This window comes from Plectropomus leopardus, chromosome 9, assembly GCF_026936395.1.
Source record: "Plectropomus leopardus strain MGB_pleo_1.0 chromosome 9, ASM2693639v1, whole genome shotgun sequence".
NCBI classification, from domain to species: Eukaryota; Metazoa; Chordata; class Actinopteri; order Perciformes; family Serranidae; genus Plectropomus; species Plectropomus leopardus.
This window is the reverse complement of record NC_142184.1, coordinates 19,585,069-19,592,500: the sequence shown is the minus strand read 5'-3', so window position 1 is coordinate 19,592,500 and position 7,432 is coordinate 19,585,069. Positions and strand designations below refer to the sequence as shown.

The 7,432-nt window shown below is 39.4% G+C and overlaps 1 protein-coding gene across 1 annotated transcript in view; it reads right to left on the bottom strand.

Annotated features, from left to right (window-relative positions):
* LOC121946721 (low-density lipoprotein receptor-related protein 1) overlaps positions 1 to 7,432 on the bottom strand; it is a 108,797-nt gene that overhangs the window by 66,930 nt on the left and 34,435 nt on the right. The gene's annotated exons all lie outside the window — the stretch shown is intronic.

Here is a 7,432-nt window from a genome sequence, read left to right as displayed (position 1 = left end):
GAGAGAGAGAGAGAGAGAGAGAGAGAGAGAGAGAGAGAGAGAGAGAGAGAGAGAGAGAGAGAGAGTGGGGGTCGCACACGCCCATGCATGTGTATTCATCTGTGCATGTGACAGACGAGGTGATTTGAATGCGCACACGTTAAGGGGCCTCTTCTTTCCCGCCCCCAGAGGGAACTCAAGGACACATCCTTTTGGCAGGAAATGAAAGAGAGGCATCCACACATTGCCTCGTGTTGCCAGCTATAGGGTGTGCATGTGCATGCAGATGTGTGTGTCTAGGCGAGGAGATAAATGGGTAGGGTAGAGAAAGTGGCACACATCTGATATTACAACACAAAAAGTCATATTTTAGACAGCTTCTATCCATTAAAGAGTGTTGTGACACTCTTTGATTCTCTGTCATTACTTAGGTCATGTGTGGGTCCTCCAAGACCAAGCCTATGACCCACACTGGGTAGGTCTGCCCCAGAGTACTAAACTTTTTACAGAAATTTCAAAATGTGACAGCAGGGGGACAGACATGATCCTGATCATCATTCTTTACATTTCTGTCACTCTTTCTGACTCAAAATCCTCAAGTGGAATTTCCTCTCATCTTCTCTGCAAGCTTTTACCTCTGAATTAAGATAGACGTTGACGTGATACATCACAACAACCCCTGGCTACCCTTTAAAGCTCCAGGAGAGCAGCCACAGCAATATTCAGAATCACATGTATGGCCTTCACATAACCTTCCAACACTGTCACACCTGATGCTGATCTTTGAAGAGCTAAACTTCAATCAAAACTTGAATAAAACTTTCCCCTTCCATCATTTACCAAGCATAAACTCCTATTTACCAAAACTACAAATAAAAGAGGCTTCCACAAGCATAGAAAATTGCCTTGGCGTCCAACAAAAAAATGCTAAATAGTCATGTGCACTCTATGCGTACAGTAGCTAGTGATAGTATGGCTGTGAAGAGCGGAGATTGAACCAGTGAAGGGCTCTTATTATATAAAGCCTGTGGCACTCTGGGCCACAATGACCCTTTTGTTGTGGCCCCACTGAAAGGAAGAGTCCCCCAGCAAACACTGTGGCCCATATCAAATCCATTCACCGAGCCCCACACTGTGAGAGACCACAGGCAACTAGAGCGCTAAAAGAGCCACAAAATGCACCTCCGTCCAGGGTCATTTTGCTCCATTTTGTTCTTGAGTGTCTAGCTGTGGGTGGGCGATATAGACAAAATTAGTATTGCTCTAATCATCATCCACATCTGTGATGACACAAGTATTCACAGCACTCAGCAAACTAATATCCATCCATTTCTGATGTGTTTTATGAGAACAGAAAATGACATTCAAGGAATCCCTTAAATTATATTATAGTTCTATTATTTAAAGAATAATGTCAAATTTAAGAATTAGTACTTTGAAAGAATGGGTTGAGTTGAAAAATTAATTTCTACAAATATGAGAACTATAAAGTATGCTATGGTGTGAAATTTGTTACAATAGGATTTTATGTAAAGATGATAAATTTTAATATTGATAATACTTAATGAACAGCTTTTAAAAGCTTGAAACATCCAAGGCAAGCATCCAAAAATATTGTTTAGGGCCTAACTTCATTCACTTTTTGGCTTATACCTGAAAAAAAAGACAGATAGATTTTTCCTTTGACAGAGTCTGGGGAAAAATAATTTCTGGAATGTGAATCTAAGAATCCTTTTGTTTGTTGTAACCTCAGAGAGTATTTGTATTTCTACGATGGCAGGAAGAGCCCAGGAGGGTGGAGAAGTGAGGACCGAAAATGCAGAGAGAGGAACAGAAAACAAAAGAAGACGAATATACAGAAGAAAAGAGAGGAAGGGAGAAAGAGGGGGGAGAAGAGGAAGGCAAGGCAAACAAGAGGTGGGAACGAGTGCATAAAGGGCTTAAGGATGTGGAGTGGTTAGAAAGTTCCAGCTCTGAGCAAACAAGCGACAGCAACGTGTTAGACATTTGACCAGGGGTTAATGAATGAAGCAAACAAATCACACAGTGACACACTGGAGGCCTTCAGTCCTAAACAAGCATGCCAAAGCCATTGATCCTGTTACTGCATGGACAGCAACCCCAAATTTCACTTATCTATAGCTCTTTATAGTGAAGCAGGGAGTGAGAGTATAAGGCTGTTTGGGAAAAGGCTGACTAGACTTGAGTTTCATCAGGAGACATCACATCTGTGTGCACAATTGAACAGATGTCATTAACTTAATGACAAAAATTTGAGGCATGCTTGACAATGACAAGGTAGGATGCATCCCACCGTGACCTTCTCGAACATATGCATGATATGCATATTCTGAAAGTTTGTCTGGAATTAGTTCGGTTTTATGGTGACCTGGAGCAGCAGATGACTGAGGGAATTTCCAACACACATACACAGAAAACAGACATAAATAAAGGGCAAAGGTGTAATTAGCATGAACATTAGAGATAATGAGATAAATCTTATTTTGTTTTTTTGTTTATCATTATTATTTTAATTGTTATATTATTATTACTATTATTATTTGAATGAACAGAGATCTGACTGCAGCTATAGTCTGCGATCTCAAGATTTAGTTTTTTTGTCTGTTCCTTATGCACTGACTGAGCTGGGAATTAAAGCTTTTATGTGCTCTGCTCCAAAGTAACCTCTAAAAGGATTTGAAACTAGGGGAACTGGTCTCTATGCCCGATTTTTAAGCTCTCATGAGAACACGGGTGAATGAATGAGTTGGTACTTGTCATTGTCATGTCATGCATAGTTATTTTAATATTTCCACGTTTACTATATATCTTAAATATTTTATTGCAGCTGTTGTAACTTTTCTTATGCTGCTGTCTTGGCCAGGTCTCCCTTAAAAAAAGACACTGTTGATCTCAACAGGACATACCTGGATAAATATGGGTTAAAAATGTATTTATTATTATTTATATTTAGTATTATTTATTACTTTATTAATATCATGTATTTTATGTAATATGTATTTCGATTTTCAGGACAAAATTTCAAAAGTTTTCCATGTAATAACTTTTTTCTTGCCCTACTTGCCTGTTTTTTTAAATGTGTCAAATTCAAATTCTTTTCAAACATGATTTCATTTAGCTGGCATACATGAAGGGAAAGACAGAGCATGGGGAGAAAATGGAGAAATTTATGTGATGGTAAATAAAACATCACACATCGATACATATTTGAGGTATGTTACATCGACAGCTACAGAAAATACATTTGCCTTTATGGTACATTACATGTAATGTTATTCCAGACTACTGTAACAATTTTATCAGGCACAAAAAAATTCCATGACTTTTCCAGAACTTTCAATGATCTTACTAATGACGACATGACTTTTCCAGGCCTGCAAAATATAACTGTGGAATTCCTTTTCCAGGTTTTTCATGAACGTGGGAGTGCCCTTCAAAATGACCCTCAGTACACTAACAACAAGCAGTTTTCATATCTATAACAGCAAGAACACTATCATACTTGATTATATTTTGTCTGTTTATCTCATTTTGTCTATGTAACCATCTCCATTTAATGCCATGTATGTCACTACCTTGATTTTTAGTTCTTTGCATCAATTAAAAAAAAAAAAACAACATTAGGAGAGACAACAAAGAGCTGAGGAAGAGAAGAAGAACTGCTCTTGGACACTGTCCACACTGTCCACGGCCAGTCGGTGAAAAAATTTATGAAAGTTGACATTTTCCTCTAAAATCTAATCATGTGGCTGACAGGCCGGGTGCAACGGGGTGACGCAGGTTGAGTGAGACAGAGACCGGGTGGTGTTGAGGTCATGAGCATAGTTACACAACAAAAACTGTAACGACTGAATGATTTCATAAATCTAACTCCTTAAAAAGATCAGCTCATCTATCCATCACGTGGCTTGAAAACTAATCCCTTTTCTGTATGAAAAAAAAAATCTAAAATAAAATAGATGAAGCCTCCCTGTGTTTATACATCAAGAGGCCATGACTGAAGGCGCAAATTGAAACAGCCACTTTATAAACAGGCTATTCCAGTGTGTGACATCTTAAAGAGAGGTAATTCCCAGGACATTCCTACCTTTGTGCTCTCAATGTCTGGAAACAAGTCCACACATGCCCCCTGTCCTCTACCTGCAGCTGACAGGAGCCGACCATTTTCCTACATGGCTCCATCAAATTACCTGATTTCCACTTCTTAAAATGAACCTTCTACCCATATTTCTTTTAATTTTAATTTTCTAGGACTGTACATAATAATATGAATAATTTTAACAAACTTATCATCGATTAAAACTTAGAGAACACCAATCACATTTAAGTTTAGCAGATCGCTACGCTCAGTTAAACAAACAATCAGGCACAATCTAAGACGATTTCATTCTTTGGAACTACATTGATTGTTTGGTGTAGTCCATCACATACAGAGGTTGGCGGTAAATGCTGCATTACTAAAAAAGCTAGAACTGAGGATGGTAAATCAGACTTAAAGGAAATAATGATGTGTATATCCAGGTATGATGCATAGCTCTGCCACTGTGAGTATAAAAGCGAATTTATTGGCAGCTATAAGAGGCTGCACAGTCAAAAGGGGCAAAGTAACCATATGCAAACACAGGCCGGCCAGTGGCTTGAGTAATGAGCAAACAGTAGCTATCGTGGCAGCACGCTGCCCCAGACACTTTAAACTTACACAAATACTCAAACACAAAATGTCCAAACACAGACACAAAGCATACACTCAGTCACACAAAACATTCCCAAACACACAACAGTTTAACTTGCCTGAGAAAATCAGTGCTCAGATTTTCTTTAATCTGCAGCCCATTTTTAGTCAAGAAATATATAACAGTCTCACAACACTGTCTCTAAATACAGTGAGGGGCAATAAAACAGGTCTTGTCATGCGAGACAACTCTAACTGCAGCCAATAAACTCATTTAGGTCAAGACTCACTCATGAATAAAGATGAAAATGTGGTCTTTCCACAGGCGGCCTGAAGTCGCCTATGACAGATTCTCATTCTACAGTTAGTGGGACATGAAGGACAATGAAAGTCTAGTGCATGCATAAACAATAGCATCGGGCCACCACAATAATCAGGGTGCCCTTTGAGAAGGCGAGAAAAAGGGAAAAGCTCCCAAGAGTACCTCTGTGACCCCATTTTCTCTCTTCCCTATCAATCAGTCACCTCTGAGAGAGGCAGGTCTAAGGCCTTGCCCTCTAACAGAGGCCCCACCACCCACAGGATGACAGAGAATGGACAAATGAAGGCCTGCAGGTCAATGAAGAGACTTAACTCTAAACCATATGACAAAGAAAACATAACTGACAATTCCCTGAAAAAGTTACATTGAATTAAAAAATAAAAAATAAAAAATAAAAATTTTAATAATAGTAAATATATATATATGCCAAAATATACATTTGAAAAACTCAACAGCAATGTCTCTTTCCAGAGGACACATTTTGCCATCTTTTTGAGTTGTTATAAACTTGGCTGATTAGCCCCAAGTATCTGAAATTGTGGTTAATTGGCATGAATTAAAATGTAATGAAAATTTTCGCCACGGCACCTACCACCACCACACACATGATTTCTGGAAAGAGACATCTCTGTTGACTTTTCAAAATATATTTTTTGCCGCTTTAACCACCATAAGTTAGGTGCCATCTAGTTTCATTATGTTTGCGAGAAGGCATAAATCTCTATGGCAGATATCTCCAAAACTTGGCCACTCAGACCAAAACAATCTAGATCGACAAATAGCAGAACAGGTAAGAGGAATAATATGTAGTTTTAATTTGGGGTTGAACTGTCCCTTTAATCATTTTCAATCCCAATAACAGCATAAGAATATATGGCCTAATTTGTTTTTACCTGCTTTTGCATTGATTCTAAAAACACAATCAAGTGTCAGGTTTAGTGCTGTATGGGAACTGTGGAACTTTATTGTCTATATCTACTTCAGCACCCATCCCAGCACCACTGAGTCCACCTGGGTTACTCCTTTGCTATCAATCCTTCAGACTAAACACACCAACTTGTCCCGAACCTTGCCACACACTATGAAAGTGCTGAGAAAATGTATTTCAGCAAGATAAAATTCCTGCCTAACCTTGCTACACTCCGCTTTCTAACGACTCTTGTCAACAACTTTGGCAGAATTACTTGGACACAGCGACTGACAAAGTGTGCTTTCAGACATCAGCGCCCAGGTATACTTGCACAACCCGACAGTTTGTACAAGCAAACACTAGGATGCTTGTGAAAGTCCAGGCCTTTCCCTGAAAAGAGGGGAGCTCGCAAACAGCAATGCCAAAAGTTCTGGACACACTGCTGGTGTGTTTGTATGTGGGGTTATGGGTGTGTTTGGGTGTGTATTAGCGAGAATGTGACTATGTGAGTGTACATTTGTGTGCACATGTGAGTTTATGCATGCATTGCAAGGCCAGAAACGTGTAGGAGTGTGACCAATTTCTTACTTACTGAGGACAGCTGGACTTGTGTCCTCAGGGACAGGCAGTGCATGTTGTGATGGAATGACATCATCACTGTGTTGTGTAAAAGCTTGTCTTGCGGTGATGACCAGTGTGTGGGATACTAACACATTCACCCACTCTGTACAACTGTCCACTTCAGCAGCCAAACAGTGCTCCTGCTCTTCAGGACAAACCCTGTCAAACGTAAATGCTCTGACTAATGCACTACACCTTTTTAATGTTATAATTTAACTTCATGTAGAGAATCTATTTTTTTCACTCAGACTTAATCTATACAGGGTAGTCCAACTCCAACAAGACAACTCTACTGCATTGTCAAGTGTCAAGAGAAGAAAAAAATTACATGGGAAAAATAAACAGAAATAGAGTAGAAAAAATGGCATTAAAGGAGCTGTATGCAACATTTAGAGCATACCTATGATTCAGAGTCTGGCGCAGGATTGTCTGCACACAGTTCCCAACATGGAAGTGGCTGAGCCAGCGTCAAGCAGCAAACGCTGCTAGCTCCATAAACACTGCTAACAACGGCAACAGTGCTGACAGAGCATTATTATTAACCTTGGTGGGGACTAGAGGGTGGGCGCCATGCTTCCATGCTGCCACAATCCCTATTTTAGTGGTAACCACTGTATGAGTGCAGTGGAGAGTGATGCTGATTATCCAGCCAGTGGAATACACACACACAGCGACTCACACGCAATAACATGCACACAAGGTGAACTAGGGCTGGGTAATATGGGCTGAAAATTACACTGTGATATTTTCTAGGCAATATCTCCATACAGGATATATCTCGATATTTTTAATCTTCTCAAAGTGCTTTATTAATGCTAAAACTGGGAGACAGAATCAAACATCACAATTAGTTTTTTTTTTGACTGAGCTCCCTTTTTGATGTGACAATATTGAAGGAATGACAATT